This window comes from Meles meles, chromosome 5 (assembly GCF_922984935.1).
Source record: "Meles meles chromosome 5, mMelMel3.1 paternal haplotype, whole genome shotgun sequence".
NCBI classification, from domain to species: Eukaryota; Metazoa; Chordata; class Mammalia; order Carnivora; family Mustelidae; genus Meles; species Meles meles.
The window spans coordinates 103,016,166-103,034,544 of NC_060070.1; positions in this window are offsets into that span (position 1 = coordinate 103,016,166).

Sequence of the window (18,379 nt, forward strand, 5' to 3'; positions counted from 1 at the left end):
CATTGAGCCATCCAGGTGCCCCACAAATCCCACTTTTTGATCTCCAATTATAAATATGTTAGTTCACTTGAGAATGTTTCATAAGTCACTATTATTATTTTTTAAATCATTTTTCTTGTTTTATTTTTAATAGTTTATATTGCTGTTTTCAAGTCCACTGACCTTTCCCCCATTGATGTCCTATCTGTTGTTAATCTTTGTGAATTTTTATTTCATAATTTGATGACAAATTATATTTGTCATCCTAGAAGTTATGCTTTTTATCTTTTGTATCTCATGTTTGTCCTCCCTATGTTCATGTTCTCTTTTCCATACTTAAGTATAGTTAAAATAGCAGTCCTAACATCCTTTTATGTTAATTTCATCACTTTTGTTATTTCTGAGTCTGTTTTTATTAGATAAGTTTTCTCATGTGTATGGATCACATTTTCATGCTTGTTGATATGCACATTAGTTTTGATTGGATGCTTGGCATTACCAATTTTATGCTATTGAATGTCTGGTTTTGTGGTCTTATTTCCAGAGAGTTGGCCTGTTATCTGGTTGATTACTTGTTCTTCAGTTTGAACTTTTTAGATCCTATTTTTAAATTTTGTTTAGAGTAAGTCTGGACTAGTTTTTTTGCATTACAGGTAGATTAGGTGCTCTAAGAGGTATTCTCTGAGTGATCCAGAGAATCTTTTTAATTTAGCTGGTGGGAATGCAAATGAATTCTGGTTCTGTGCGAGCTGTAAGGATTATTCACCTTAAAGATCACTAGTTGCCCATTGTCCAACCTTACAGAGTTGAACCCACAGATGTATATCTTTTGATACAACAAGAATTCTATGCGACTTCATGAAGATTTCTGGAGTTTATTATTTTTGTCTAACTCCCTCCCGTCTGGAATTTAGTTCTACAACTTCCAGCTGTCTCAGGCTTCCTGAAATCTGAGTCCTCTCTATTCATTGAGATCAACATGCTCTGCAGTGTGAAATTTGCTTTCAGGCAGAGAATTGGAGTGCCTATAGGTTTTTCTTTATTTTCCTTCTTTTAGAGATTACATTTCTGAATTGGCTTTCATCCAACAAATAAAAACTGTGACTTTATTAATTTTGTCTAGTTTTCTGATAAAAATGAGACAGAAAATTAATTTCTTGTTATTTCATAATGACATAGAAGACCCTAGTGTCTCATTGCATATTATCAACTTTTATCTCTTTCTTTAATTTTTACTGTATATTTTTCAAATCCTATAGCTGTTTCATTGTATCTTCTTTTCCTTTGAGTTTGTTTTCAACTTCGTTGAACTTCTGTTTTATTCAGAAAATCTTTCACTAAAATACATTTATCTGTCTATTTTCTTGTTTTTTCTTCCTACTTTTTTGTAAGAAAGAAGGCAGATGGAGTAATATTTAAGCTTTTATTTTGTATTAGATGTGTCTGCTTGTAATTAATAGAAAATAAAAGAGATTCTATTTGGAACTTCTAATTTTTTTAATCCAGATTTATTATATAATTATATAATATACAATATTATATATTGTATATATATACAACATACAATGTAATATTGTATATTACATAATTATATATATAATTATATAATATATATAATATAACCATTATATAATGATGATCAGAGGTACAACTTGGGATAGCAGTGAACTTGGTCATTTACTCTTGAAACAGCTTTCTTATTAGCTTTGCCATATTCTCTGGTTTGGGGTTTACTTTTTGCTTCATGTTGCCACATTTCACTTTATGTGTCCAGCACATCTTGCAAATGGTAGGTTCACAGTGAAACTTGTGTTTTGCAAGTTATGGGTATTCAGTTTGTATTTTATTCATTTCTGTTCAGTTTATGTTGGCCATTGGTTGCAAAGCTAATTTCCTCTCATTTTGGTTCCCCACACAATTCACAACCATCCAGTATATCTGATTTACATGTCCAGGTTGAAAAACATATTCAGTGAAATGATATGCTAAATACTTCTCCTCTTTTTCCTGTCCTCCTTTATTCCTACCTGCTACAGACTCTTTAGTCAGGCAACTTATGCATTTTTCCCATGGATTACTTGTTATATATCCTTTTATTCTGAATTAAGAGATTATTGACTGGATTTCTCAGTAATTCCTTCTTCAATAAAAGCTAAATCTTACTGAGATGTGAGACGTTAAGTACAAATTTTTGCGTCTTTTCTTATTTTGTTCACAGTTGGAAGATTTTCATTTTTGTAACCTGTGATGATAGATATATAGATAGATGGATGCTAGATAAATAGGGGAGATACATATCCTGATATAATTCTGAAGGATGTGTGCGTGTATGTGTGTGTATATACATATAATCTGTAGATATATAATTATATGTCTATAATTATTACAGTTAAAGATAAAATTATATATTTATAGATAAATAATTTTTGAATTTTTGTCTGGGTTATGTCTCCTAATCTCTGACATGTCCAAACTATTCCATGTTAGGACAAATGTGAGGTCATATTTTTGCACCACAAACTAGGGTGTATATAACAGATGAGAAAAATCAAGATAGACATGGAGTAAGTATCTTTAAAATATGATTTATTTGGGGCACCTGGTTGTCTCAGTGGGTTAAGTCTCTGCCTTCAGCTCAGGTCATGATCTCAGGGTCCTGGGATTGAGTCCCACATCAGGCTCTCTGTTCGGTGGGTACCCCCCACCCCCAACTGCCTCTCTGACTACTTGTGATCTCTGCCTGTGAAATAAATAAAATCTTTAAGAAAAAAAAGAATGGATATATATTTCTAAAAAAATTTTTAAAAATATGATTTATTTTACTTTTATCACATAAAATTGGTAGACACTGACAGAAAGTGAAGTTAATTGCTTTTCTTGATTTTGAGATGCTATTATAACAAGATTAAAGCCATATTTTTAAATGGATACTCTATTTGTGTGTGTACGTATAAGAAATGTGGGATAGAAATTGCCTCAGATACATTAAGAAAGACGTCAGTAGAGCTGCCTTTAAGGCCTCATGGTTCTTATTTATAGTATTATCATGGGGTGTGAATCTACTCTGATATGTTCTTTTGAGACATGGTAGAGTCACAGCTGTTGTATGCTGCAATTTTAACCTCTTCAACATTTATTAATCATGCTGCCTCTGCCTAGGAGGACTGAATTCCTTGCATCCTCAACTGTTGGGATCTCTTGAAAGAATACCATGTGAGTCACAGGGTATTTATCTATTAGAATCTTAGGACTGGGCGCCTGGGTGGCTCAGTGGGTTAAGCCTCTGCCTTCAGCTCGGGTCATGGTCTCAGGGTCCTGGGATCGAGCCCTGCATCGGGCTCTCTGCTCAGCAGAGAGCCTGCTTCCTCCTCTCTCTCTGCTTGCCTCTCTGCCTACTTGTGATCTCTGTCAAATAAATAAATAAAATCTTTAAAAAAGAAAAAAAAATTTAAAAAAAGAATCTTAGGACTATTTCTTATCCAACAGAATCTCCCATGCCCTCGTTGTGGGGATATGTCCCCATCTAGCCTTACTCACTTCCAAGGACCTTTCTCTTTGTTATTTCTGAAAGGCCATGGTCAGCCTCCTTGGTGACCCTATATCATATATCTTAAATCATAAATTACCCAGATTTTGTAGAGGAGGTAAGAGAAGCGTCTATTCTTCTATTCCATTTATATTTTGTTCCCAAGAGAAGCTACATGGTCTCTAACTGAGGTATCTTCAAATGGAAGTTTTATAATACAAGTTTTTGGGTAAACAAACAGAACCCAGAGAATATCCACTATGCTATGTGTCACAGTGCACAGTCAGCCTACATTAAGGATTCTGAGCAATGGCTGGGGAAAGCAAATTAGAATGAGTTTTTGCTAATGTTTGAGCTGCCTCCCAATTTTGCTTCAGCTTTCAGTATATTCATATTACTATCAAGCCTTGGTTTTGAGTGAACAAAATTTCAATGATCTTTTATTAGTTTTCCACAATTAGATGCAAGTGATGGATTAACAATTGATGATTTATGTTTGGATGAAGAATAGAGTATAAATTTTTGCCAATTTAATGATGTAAAGTAGAATGTAGAAAGAGGTTCAAGGGAAAAAAAAGAAGGACAAGAAAGAGGGAAATGTAGAGACAAGAATCTCATCTTCTACAGGCAGGTGGAGAAATTACTGATTAAAACTGTTGTAACAAAAATAGAGCTATAAGGGGAGCAATTAAGTGTCAGACTCTTAATCTCAGCTCCGGTCTTGATCTCGGGTTGTGAGTTCAAGCCCTGCATTAGGCTTCATGCTGGATGTGGAGCCTACTTAAAAAATAAGAAATGATAAAACATTAAAAAGAGCTTTCTGAATATAGCTTAAATGTACTTGTAAGAACAGATACATATATATATATACTTTAAAGATTTTAATTATTCATCTGACAGACAGAGATCACAAGTAGGCAGAGAGGCAGACAGAGAGAGAGAGGGAAGCAGCCTCCTTGCTGAGCAGAGAGCCTGATGCAGGGCTTGACCCCAGGACCCTGAGACAATGACCTGAGCCAAAGTCAGAGGCTTAACCTACTGAGCCACCCAGGTGCCCCGATTTTATAGATAACCTCTGTATATCTGGAGAATGATAGATTAGGAGTATAGTAAGAGAAATTGCCCATCTTTTCTAACAGAGAATCAATGATCTTTTTTAAAACTGGTGACTCAAGACATACACACACACATATTTAAATGATGGGACAAACTACTGAAAGAGCTAAACCAAAAGAAGGGCATGATTTTGCCTCCAAGAGTGGGATTTTCATAAATTCTGTGATAGTTTAATTTTTTACCTTCTTAATATGCTATTTTAGTAAAACTTAGAAATTGTGATTTTACATTTTTCAACATTAGTGTGGGCTATTTATAAAACTGGCATTTTAACTCATATATGAAGATGGAAAAAGATATAATCCCTACTTCTAGGTTAAGTAAGAATACATATTTTACAAATATTTGCATCAAAATATTTACCATCAAAGCCATCAAATGTAAAGTGAGAATTGAGGTGATTTTGTCATCATAATTTCACCAGGTACAGGAAACAAATATTTTGAAAAGTTGAAAACAAAGGTAAAAAATTAATTATTGCTGCTGTTATGTTAGATTGCCATTCTGTAAATCCATGCTAAAGGAATAAGTCACGTCATTAAGAACTGTTCCCAAGTCTCCAGTGTTTGCTTTATTGGGCTCTCTTGTGCTTTTATGAGTGCACTTATTTAAGCACCGGTTAACGTGCTTAACTTTGGTCTCATAGCTTTTGATGTAAAAGTTAGAAACTATGAGATTAGAATAGATCAACAAAATACATTTGCAGAATTTTATAAACCCAATGGTCACATTAAAAGAGAAAGCATACCATGTAGCACATTGCGTGGAATATGTTTTATTTATTAGGATGCAAGCTCGGTGTTGTAGAAATAGTGTAGACATTAGATTACGCTGATCTGAGTTCAAACACTAGCTGAAATACTTGGTATAGCTACCTCATGGTGTCATCATCAGGATTAAAGGAGATGTCTCATTTAAATGTCTAGCTCACTGTCACAAAGAAGCTAGCAATTAATATTACATCTTCTCACCCAAATATACAGTAGCACATAGTAAAGGAATCCAGTTGGATGAGAATCTCTCATATAAATGTAGATAAAAATAAATTGTATAGGCTACTAGAGATCAACTTTTGGAAAATAGTAGGTATATTAATATTTTTGCTGTGTTGCCGAAGCAGCTATGAAAAAAGCAAAAACCTAAGTCAAAACGTGGGAGGAAAAAGAGGTGCCCCTTTTTCTCTCTAAAATACAATTTAATATGAATGAGGATAGAATGTCTTTTTGAATATATTTTATAGCTTTTTATGAGAAATTTTATTTAACCACATTTAAGAAAATAAAATATTCAAATATGTTCCTTTTTGTTTTTAGTACTCAAAATAAATGATGTTTCGTTTGTGCCTCACTTTATTTGAAGAAACATTATCTAAAGGTACAGTTAGAAAGAAATTTGATTGTTTTACTTTGAGTATGTTGAGTTTAACATGATGGATGGATATATATATTTGCGAGATTTCTTTTTGATAGAAATAGGGAGTTGAACTTAAGTCAGGGAGAACGAGAGGTGGGGAGTGAGGTATGCACAGCTTTGAATAGAATCTTGGCTCACAGAATCAGAAGGCAAAAAGAAATTGAAAAATGAAGTGTCAACAGCTCAGGAGAATCAGAAAAGCATAGGGTCGTAGAAACTGCAGGAAGGAAATGTTTCTTCAAATTGTTAGATAAGAGTGAATGTGTGGTTCACGAGTCCAACAGCAAAGAAAAGTCTGCAGTTACAGGTAATCACAAATCCCTTAGTAAAGTTCTTTCAGAGCTTCGGTAAGTGACAGTGCAGGCAGTAGGACTTCAGCAAACCACACTCTATTAATGTGTTGTCTTTCTTGGAATTATCAAGCCCTAAAATAAAAGAAAATGTAGGTAGTTTCCACTGGCATGCTTAGATACAATTTGGTCCATTTCCCATGTTTAGTGGAAATGCGTTAAACAAACACAGAGTTATTATTGTTGATGAAACTGCCGTAACCTAGGTCCTGGTTATTCAGTCTATTTTAAAATCATTCTGTGTTAAGCAAGACTTCATGGAAAAGTATCACAGATATGATGTAGTTTGGATACTGCTAAAGAATATAACTTGTTACTGGGGCGCCTGGGTGGCTCAGTGGGTTAAGGCCTCTGCCTTCAGCTCAGATCATGATCTCAGGGTTCTGGGATCAGGCCCCACATCAGGCTCTCTGCTCTGTGGGGAGCCTGCTTCCTCCTCTCTCTCAGCCTGCCTCTCTGCCTACTTGTGATCTCTGTCTGTCAAATAAATAAATAAAATCTTAAAAAAAAAAAAGAATATAACTTGTTACTACATGAACTCACTGAGTTTATAGTTTTAGAACCAACAGAGTGATTGCCATACCCAACAAAGACCAGAGCTATGTAGCAGCCTCTCGTGAATGACTATATATAGAATGAATCCAGAAGTGCCACTGGGTTCTGCCACCTGGGTAGCATACTACTTCAGGGCTGTGCTGAGAGACAGAAAAATAGAAAATAAAATTGTGAATGCCATCTGTGCTTTGGAAAGCTAGGGCTAGACATTTTTATACCATGTTTATGATAGAATTTGGTGACAAAATAAATGGATATAAATATTCTACTTTTAATTTCTCATTCTTCATCAGATGAAATTCAACAAACATTGAGTATCTTGCATGTGTAAGTGTTCTTCCATATAGCTAATATATTAAATTGGAGTCTAGCTATTTTTTAGCTAAATGCTAAGAATGACTTTATATTCTTTTCCAATTCAGTTTTATATAGTATATTGTTCTGTCTTTGTCTTTTTTTAATTCCCTCCACCACCATGCTGGTTTCAGGATTTTGTAGTTTTCAGTGACAGAAATCCAAATTACCACTGAGCTCTGCTTTCCACTGGGTTAGCTTTTTAAGCTTGCTCTTTTTGGGTTACAGGAAAGATGCCCCAACTCAGACTTCTATGATCTTTAGCATCGGCTTTCCCACAAGAAGAAAGATTATCTTTACCTCAGCACCCCATCAGCTCCTCAAAGAAATCTGGTTTGGGACGCCTGGGTGGCTCAGTGGGTTAAAGCCTCTGCCTTCGGCTCGGGTCATGATCCCGGGGTCCTGGGATTGAGCCCCATATCAGACTCTCTGCCTGGCAGGGAGCCTGCTTCCTCCTCTCTCTCTGCCTGCCTCTCTGCTTACTTGTGATCTCTGTCTGTCAAATAAATAAATAAATAAATAAGAAATCTGGTTTGTCATCTTTATTTAATAATATATATATTGGTATCTAAATCACTCCAGGTCCAATACAGTGATGAGAAAGGGGGCTAGTTTGACATTGAACCCCAGGAAAGGAAGAATGGTGTTGGCTTCAAGAACAACATTTAGATTAGCAATGGGAATGGGATATCCCCTAAAGAGATGAAGGATAAAATTAAAAATATACTCACTATACTTGAGTCACAACAGTAGCCTTTATTATTATTTTTTCATTACTATGTTCAGTTAGCCTTTCTACCCATCTCTTCATATCCAGTTTTCCTCCTCTCCAATCATTTTCCAGAAAAAGCTATTTTTCAAAGTCATGGTGACTATTATCTCAAAATAAAAACATTGAAAAAAACCCAAAGGCAACAAGAAAAATTATTATGGCTACATTATTCCCATATTTGAAGTTCTTCAATGGAATCCTGTTATCCTTAACAGTCATATCCCAAATCCTGAATATATTTATAAGACTTTGATGGTATAGACTTTGCCTCTGCCTCTTTAGCTTTTCTGTGTGCAGATCCTTCAGTCCAGGCTTCTATTCAGCCATGCTGGTCTTATTTCTTTGGTGTCATATTAAGCCAAGCATCTTAGTATTCACTTTCAGATACATTCTTCTAAATCCATCTCATTTTTCCACACCCATGTCTGTTCTTTTCTCTCTACTCCTCTCCCCACTTTGTCCCTTAGCCTGGTCAACATGCATTGATTTTCAGGTCTTAGAATAAAAGTCACTTTCTCAGGGAAGCTATATTAGTCAACATCATCCAAAGAAATAGAACCCATAGACTATGTATGAATATACAAAAAGAGATTTATTATACGAAGTTGGCTCATCACAATTAACGAGGCTGAAAAGTTCCAGCAATATCCATCTGCAAACTAGAATCCGCGGACAGCTGGTGGTATAGCTCCATTACAAACCTGAAGCCATGAACAGTTTGGGGTACGATTAGTCCCAGGCCCAGTCTGAAGTCTTAAAAACCAGGATCACTGATGTCTGAGGGTAGCAGGAGATGGATGTCCTGGCTCAAGTAGAGAGAGAGCCTTCACCCTTCTTCCTCCTTTTTGTTCTACTCAGGCCCTCAATAGATTGATTGGATGATATCCATCAGCACTGGGGAGAGCAGTCTGTTTTACTAATTCAAATACTAATCTCTTCTGGAAACACCTTCATAGATATACCCGAAACTAATGTTATATGAGCTACCTGTGCATCCCTTAGCTTGGTCAAGTTGACCCATAAAATTAACTGTCACAGAAGCCCTTTCCTTCTGTGTTAAATTCTCTGGATATATGCTGTACCATGGTACTGTGTATTCCTTCTTTATAACACACATGATATTTGTTATTTTTTCTTCTAAATGTCTGTCTCTATTTCCTTTACCAGATTATTAATCCCATGAGGTTAGGAACTGTGTCTAGTTTTTCTCATTATAGTATCTTCACTGTCTAGCATGGTGCTGGGTGCAGACCAGGACATACAGAACTATTTATTTCATAAACGACTATGTGAATAAATTGTAATTTATTCTCCTTATGGAAGTTAGTCCACTCTTTCTAGAAGATGTTTTACTTCTTTGCATGTAGAACATAGCTCTGTGATGAGTTCTATTTGAATGACCTTATTTCCCTTTCTAAAATACAATTCTAATATTACAAAGTACTTGGTGAGTGCCCAATGCAATCTATCCCAAGGCGGTATAAATGGCATGTTAAATAAATAAGTCCATTTCATTCCTGAGACACTTTTGGGAGGTTGATATGATAGCCTGAATTGTTATTTTCAGCTTATAACTAAGGACTATGGAACGCTGTGCTTGAAGAATTTGATTCTGATCTCACAACAGTTAGGTGGTGGTAGGAATCCAAATGTTAGTCTGTTTGAATACCATCAAAACCCAAGTGAATTTCAACACACTCTCTCAACCAGTGTGTTTCTGGTTCCTTTCCCTGTTCCTTACCCTATTCAAAGATTCTGTATCTTGGCTAAAAATTAGTTGATATGAGGTTGGTATTTTGCTTTATAAAATTCAGCTCACTTCATTTAAAAACTATGTTTAATAAAATATACTGCCCACCACATTGCTGAACATGCAGAAAAAAACCTAGTTTGTACCTTGGAAGTGTCTATGTCCTACTAGGACATAGAGAATTAAGAATAGAAAAACAGAAGCTAAGAGGAAATAATTAGCATCGTGTCATTTATATAATATAAAGATAGATAAGATATCATTATCATTAGATAATCAGCACTAAAGGATCTTGGAAAAGAGAGGCCATTGGTCATAGAGGGCAAGGAAATCCCTAGGTGTTCTAAAAGAAATCACTTGGGAGGAGGGGGTAAAAATGGTTACTGCAGCTCTTGTCAGAATATCCTTGTCAGGATATTCTGGAGTTCCAGAATATCCTGACAAGACCAATAAGTATGTATATGTAAGTAGAAAGGTAAACGAATTTAAGAAAATTACTTTGGCTTGTTAAATTTGGGGTTCAGTTTTAGAAGAAAGGATCAGATACTAAGCTAGTAGTCTCAAAGTAATGTAGGCATGAAATCTTCTTTCCCGGGTGAGGTCAGTGTTAGTATGTCTTTTGGACATGTGGACTCTGTGACTGATTGGAGATGGATAAAGGATAAACATAGAATGGGGGGAAAAAAAAGACTGAAAAGTTGTTTGAGCTTATACTATGTAAATGAGTGTGCTATGAACAGAAATGTGGAAATTGGAGATGAAACTCAGGGAAAAGCAAGAGTTGTAAGCTCAGATGCTTGTAGGAACCTGACAAAAAGTAGGCAGAACGAAAGCTGGCTAGGGGAAAGGAGTGAAGAGAGGCAGCTGCTATTCAACGGCGGCCACCAAATGGGGGTCAGAGTTACTAGAAAGAAAATCTGAAATATCAGAAATATCCTCATTTTAAATGTTGATTAATAATTCCTTTTTTTTTTTTTTTTTTTTAAAAAGCTGACTCTGTACGGTCTAAATAAGATATTTCCATAGGCTTCCTGTGAGCTTTAGGAAAGAGTTCATGACATCTGGCATAGAAAATAAATTATTTTCCTTAAGATTCTGTGGTGCTTCTATTAGCTCACTGGTTCTTAGGCACGGCTCCTGATGGGATTCAGTGAGTTCCTCTTTCACAACTCAAGAAAAGGAGAACAAAGGAAAACAAAAACAAAACCATTTACATGCTTTTTTCTTGTCCTTTGAAGTTCCACAATATGTTGCAGTTTTGAGTAGTTTTCTAAGCCTTTGTATACAATCTCAAATGGAATATATTATACAACCAAACTTCTGAGATTTTTTTTTTCTATTTTTGACACAATTTCAGTAGCGGCTTTGATATGTATGGTTTGTGTTGATCTGCCATACACATTTAGTGTGTTCTCTCTAATTATATCAAAATAATAATCCATGGTGTGAGGGATTTTCCTGTGTTGATGTTTAAGTAGAAACAAATTAGAGCATGTGCTCAGGAAAATGAACTTCTTAACTGAGTAAACATTTCTTTTATAAAGGAGGCTGAAAAGGCCATGTGATTTTTGTGTTAAAAGAAATGGCTAATTTTTCTATAATAATGGTGCATCTGAAAGACACACATTTGAGGGAAGGATGGCTTAGTTTCTTCTCATTTTAAGACCATATTTAGACATAAAAGTATCACTGTATGTTTTTAGTAAATGCTCTTACATATTTAGAGAAAGTTAGGGAGTGAGAGAGCATGAGTGGAGTTGAGGAGGTAGGAGTAGGGGCAGAGGGAGAGTAAGAGAGAGAATTTTAAGCAGACTCCACACACAGCACAGAGCCTGATGTGGGGATTGATCTCAGGACCTTGAGATCATGACCTAAGCCAAAATCAAGAGTCAGACACTTAACTAACTGAGCAACCTAGGTGCCCGAAGCACTTAGATATTTAGACTATCTTAAAAAAAAAAAAAACAAAAAAACAAACAAAAAAAAACCTACCGCAGGCAAAAGCAGGCTCCCGCTGAGCAAGGAGCCCAATGTGGGACTTGATTCCAGGATCCTGGGATCATGACCTGAGCCAAAGGCAGATGCTTAACTGACTGAACCACCAAGGCACCCCTAATTCTACCTTAAATGTAGCTCAAACTCTAGGTCCATATGGTAAACTCACTATGACACTATTTTCATATACACCATGAAATTTTATCCATGTTTTGATACCCTCCTCCAAATTTGGGATTGGTCAGAGATAAAGATGCCACACCAGGTGTGTTGATCCAGGTATAGCAGGATATTTTTGCTGTAGCATAGACTCTTTGTGTTAAGCTAATATGAACTCTTTTTTTTTAATATTTTTATTTATTTGACAGAGAGAAATCACAACTAGGCAGAGAGGCAGGCAGAGAGAGCGGAGGAAGCAGGCTCCCTGCTCAGCAGAGAGCCTGATGTGGGGCTCGATCCCAGGACCCTGGGATCATGACCTGAGCCGAAGGCAGAGGCTTTAACTCATTGAACCACCCAGGCGCCCCAAGCTAATATGAAATCTTAAACAACTCTATAATTGAAAACCACTCTAGCCAGAAAGCCAAGGGAATTTGTTGTATAGCTATGACCCTACCAGTAGATTCAGTGATAGTTGCCAAAGTTAAGGGACATCATCTTGCCATGTACTGAGAGAAGAACCAAGTAGTAAAAAGGCGAAAGAAATAAAGGCATAATGTTGTAGATGAAGATCTTGATCCATGAGATTGAAAGAGCTTCCACCTAAGATGCCATCTGCTTCTGGGGAGAAACCTTTTTGGTTGCTTGTAATTTTAAATCTCCAGCTGGTAAACCATCCCCAAGGTCTGGATGAGCCGTATTTAACTGGGGGATGTGGAGCCATGAGTCAACGTCCTGAAGTTTGGCTGCATCTAAGCAGTGAGGAAGACCTGGTGTGGTCCTTTCTAAAGAGGCTCAAAGGCAGCGTTTGCTCTTAGTCATTTAAATCAGGAGAGTGGGAGAAAACTGGCAACATAAGTCTGGAGAGTTGTAGCCAGATATTTGAGGGAAGTAGAATTCAGGATCCAGTTCAGCTTATGGATATTTTATAAAACCACAAAGACAATGAACAGGACTAGAATTAGATAGCCATAAGGTTGTGTTATAATTTTCTACTGAAACATAATTTTTTCCTCTCCAGTCACCCTCATTTCTACCAAAGACAATCACAGTAAGGCTCATTGGTTTGCAAAACAAGTCCAACTTCATTAAACTTGGCCTGAGGACTAATGAAATGTGGTGTGTTCTGACTGGAAGGGGGCTGGTGTTGAGGGAGGGGAATACACTGCAAGGGAGTGGCAGACAGGGCCACCAAGGAGGGGCTGTCTGCCTCAAGGTGGTGAAGAGGGGCCTATAGTTGTAGGGTAAGAATGAGGAAGTTTGGGGACATATGGAATTTTCTCTTTTTCGGAGCTGTTCCTGGTTGTAAGTAGCCCATTGAGCCATTAGGGCCTATGGATATTTCGAGGTGAGTCGATTAGCGGACCTGTTGTGTCAGCTCAGTAGTCCCTGTGGGCCCTTTGGCTTTGCTCAGGTTTCCATTGTTCAAGCCTGTCGTGTAAAAGCAGCCTCTATGTAGAACTGTACCAACAACACTGACCATATCGATTCCTTTCAGTCTGCTTTGCTACAACCTTTCATAAGAAATCTTAGCTTGAAGACAAACAAAGAACTCACCATCAGACTTCACCTGCCAGTCCGTATAGATTTGGGTGAATTTCTCCTTTCTTGAGAGTCACAAGATAACCTGAGGCTTCTGGGCCTGCCAGGAAGTGACCCTCCTACCTTACCTGGTGAGGCTGCTGGGAACCTCTTAAGCAAGGTTCCAGACTGTTTTCTTCCAAAGGGATTTGATTAGCTCTGTGAAATCAATCTTCGTTCCTTGAAACTGTCTGGCCATATCTGATTGTACTCAAATTCTCAGATATGGCCAGTCAAAGCCTTGGGAATATAACTAATGCTCCCATTTATGTGCTGTTATAAGGGAATAGATTCTTATTGAACTGATGCAATAACTGTATTGCCATGAAAATAAGAATACTCAATAAGTTTCTGAATTCCAGAGAGATCGGGTAAGGAGAAAAAGAGAGACTTTATAAAATTACTGTAAGTCACAATAGCTTAACAAAAAAGAAAGGAAAAAAGGTTTCCTTAAATCTGGAGAAATAAAACATTAAGGAACTAGCAATGTTTCAAAGGAAAGGTGGTAAAAAAAAATGTTAATCACCTTTATTAGTTCATTAGATCCATGTTATTAATCCTTGTTCTACTTGAATCTAGTTTTTCCATTAGTTCTGGCTATTCCTATCCAGTTCACATTTATGTTCTTAAAGTTATCAGAAATCCTATGTATTGGTAAGACACAAAATTTTTGCTTTCCAGATAGATTGCCCAAAAGGTAAAACAACCAAACACTTTTCACAATATCTCATCAAAAGAAAACCAGTAGTTCAAGAAATGGTACTTTTAACAGAGAGAAAATGAAATTCTAATTCTGTACCACTGTATTTTAATGAGTCCATTCTTTAAAAACTTAAATCCATTCAAATTTTAGACAGCTCAACCATACATAAAATTTCTTTTTTTTAAATGTATATTTATTTATTTAACAGAGAGACAGAGAGAGCACAAATAGGCAGAGAGGCAGGTAGAGAGAGAGGAAGGGAAAGCAGGCTCCCACTGAGCAGAGAGCCTGATGTGGGGCTCAATCCCAGGACCCTGAGATCATGCCCTGAGCCGAAGGCAGAGGTTTAACCCACTGAGCCACCCAGGTGCCCCCATGCATAAAATTTCTTTCCCAAGATTCCATTTCCACACATCTTGTACAACTTCTTTTTTTTTTTAATATCAGTTCAGGTTTATCCCATGAGAATCACCTCCCTGAAGTGTGCATTTTAAGACATGGCCTTGAGGCCTTAGAGAAGACCAGGTAGAATATCTACATCTCACAACCAGAGAGAAAGAATTTAAGTTTCTGTAGAAGGGCTGTGTTTCCCAAATCCAGATCCTGTACAGTATCTACATACCTTTTGAGATGATTAGGGCAGGGTAGGGATTGGCAAAAAGGAAAGGTGGGCTTTGAATTTTTTCTAGAGCCACGCTTCTGTTCTTCCAAAGACATCATTTGTAAGACATATACAGTCGTCTTAATTTCTCAAAGAATTGAGCTGCAACCTGAGTGATAAGGAGATTGACCAAGTCATTCAGCTACAGGATTCGTAGTTTGCTTCTTTATATTAGAGATATGGATTTAAGCTAAAATGGAAATCAAAAGATCCCTGTGTTCTAGATTTAGAGCTGTGTATCTTTGACATATTTTAGTACATTCTTCCACAATGGCTTCAGAATGTTTTTTCTTTCCATCTGGGTATACAGTTTTATTTTAGTTTAGAGGAGAAGACCTAAAAAAAAAGTTTCTATTGGGCTCTGAACATCAGCCTCTAATTTAGCCAACTTCTTTTTTTTTTTTTAAGATTTTATTCATTTGACAGAGATCACAAGTAGTCAGAGAAGCAGACAGAGAGAGGGGAGGAAGCAGGCTCCCTGCTGAGCAGAAAACCCAATGAGGGACTCGATACCAGGACCCTGGGATCATGACCCGAGCTGAAGGTAGAGGCTTTAACCCACTGAGCCACCCAGGCGCCCAAAATTTAGCCAACTTCTAACCATAGAGCTGCTCAAGAAAAATCCTTTTACCTATCTTTTTAGGTTTTAGCTAGGACAAATAGTTGAATATTCCTTGAAATACTGAACAACCCCGTGGACATAAGGGGAGTCCTCAAAGAGGATGCAAAAGGTGCCACACTTCCAAGATCCAGAGAAAATCCCAAAGATAACCAAAAGAAAGACATAGATGATTCCCCTGAGAACTGGAAACGGTCAGTAGGACCCTAGCTATAAAAGGAGTGGAGCCCACAATCCTATCTAGCCATATCCGGCCATAGATGGGAGGCAATCCACAGTTCTGTTGAAGGGGAAGGACATTTTTTTCCCTTCCTCCTTTCTAGGTTTTTTGGCTAGTCTAATAGCTAAATTCATATAGACAGATTAATAAGAGTTAAATTTTGGGGTACTTGGGTGGTTCATTTGGTAAAGTGACTGCCTTTGGCTCAGGTCACGATCCTGGAGTACCAGGATCAAGTCCTGCATCAGGTTCCCTCCTTAGCAGGAAGTCTGCTTCTCCCTCTGACCTTCCCCTTCTCATCCTCTCTCTCTCTCTCTCTCTCTCAGATAAATAAATAAATAAAATCTTTTAAAAAAAATGTGTAGTACGGGAGTCCCATAAAAATATGAGGACCTAGAAGGCAGCCAGGTAACAGGGTTTATATAATATCCAGAGCTAAGGAAAGGTGTAGGAGTCTGGGGATACAAAGGGAAGAAAGGCCATTCACTGGAGGGCAAGAGATATTTAGAAAACTTTTAGGCAGATAACATTTTAGATAAAAAGATATCCCTGGTAATGGCTCCCTTTCTGGTTAGGTCCCCTTTCCAGTGTAAACTTAGGCAGTTGAAGGTGGGGGAAAGCACTTCTGAATCTGCTGGGTTTTGACTGTTTTTACCTCCAAGTAATCCTTATGCTAAGGAGACCTATTTTGGGGTGGCAAAATCGGCTCCTCTTCACTGTCTGGCCATATTTCAAGGGCCTCCAACCTGACAGTTGCCACGCCAAATCCTCAAGACACAAATGAGACAAACAAGAAGGCGATGGCTATTCCTAGGAGAGAAAAAAAAAAAAAATCAATAACCAATGTTTTTTCTTGTCAGTCTGAATTTGCAAAGGGGTGTTGTAAAATTCTGCCTTCCTCTAGCAACTAGGCATGGTGGGTAGAAATTTGGATCAGTTGATTTTGTTAAGAATTCTTACCCTTTGCCGGCTTTTCCCAGGGTACTGTCTGCAGGCTCCACGGTGTGTGGGGTGTCCCAGACGGTCTCACCCTGGTCATGGAAACTGTATAGGAGGAAAAATAATTTTCCCTTTACCCTTTGTTGTGAGTGCCTGGCTGAGAGGCTTTTTCCCCAGGGAACATTGTAAATGTGTAAGTTTATCTAAGATGGTTAAAAGTTCTCTACTGTGGCCACAGAAATTCGAGATTATCTTCAGTAAGGTTAAGGTTAACCTACTTGTTTAGCCTTAAAACAAGATTTTGTTTACCTGATGCCTCACACTAGCCCCTGTCCAGTGTCTATGTTGGACCCCATCTGATACAGACATGGTTCGGTTTCTAAGTTAGACCCAGGACCTACTAGACACTGGCTAGTTTCTGAATGCAGTCTGGAAAAAAGAAATGCTCAAATTAAATCTGAAAGCTCATAACACAAAAGCTAGGGAGCTAAGATCCAGGATCCCACAGCGACTTAACCTACTACCTCCAGAGGCAGCAAGAAAGCAAGGACCCTAAAGGGCCCTTTAATGATGTCTGGCTGCTTTGTTGCTCCTGGGGGTTGCCAGGGGCAGGGACAAAGGGTGGGAAGGTCTCCTTTGGTTCTCTCTTCTGATACCAGAGCTGTTAACAAATAAACCAAAGCATATTTAAAATTTTCCAATTTTTGGGGGGGGGGCAAAAATCAATTCCAGTTGGACAGCACCAAGCCCGAAGGGGTCAGGAGTGCCCCCAAGGACTTCTTTATTAACAAATTATGGTCTTAAATTATTTACCATCAGAACAAAAGAGTTTCCTATCCATCTCAAGGTTTACAGAGTTGCAGGGTGTATAGCGCTTTAGAATATATAGTGAAATTTCCTGGGTTCCAATTTGGCTTTATCACTTACCATTTTGGGCAAGTCACTTACACAATTGGGGATTAAATACTAGGTATTGCATGGGGTTGCTTTTGCTTATATAATTGGGAGGGAAAGAGCATTTGTTGTATAGTAGGGGTTGCTCTGAAGGTTTAATGGAATGCCATATGCAGAATACCAAGTACACTGCCAGCACATTGTTGAACCCCCTTAGGGTCAGGTAATATTTCATATGCAAATCACTGAGCCTTCATCACAGGTTATATGCTGACTCTTGCAAATTTCTGGTATTGTCTTGTTGACACAGTATTTTAAGAATTCTGATGCATATGTATGGATTCAAATTATATTTTCTGCTAATTTATGAGTATATCATAGTAATTGCTGCAGAGAAGCGCTCAGGGCGGTATGTACCAAAGAATGAGGCAAAGCAATGTTTTTAGTCCATTGTGGAAAATGTCATTAAAAAACACTCCTGTTGAGAATAGAATCACATGTATGTCTCAGAGTAAAGCGGTGTTGGAGCAACCAGTCTTTTCTACTGGCATAGAACTCTCAGTCCAAGTATTTTTCTCAGCTAAGTCACACTAATTATGCTGATTTTTAGTGTGGGAACTAAAGCAAATTGCTTATAATACCACAAAGACCACTCTAGATCTGAATCTAAAGTTTCGTTTTCATTAGTGTGATCTTGTTAAGTGTAGATTAAAAAGGAGAAAAAAGAAAAAGAAAATGATTATAGTGCCTTGTAGTGTTGATGGAAATTTAGTACTAAAAACAAATCTGCTGA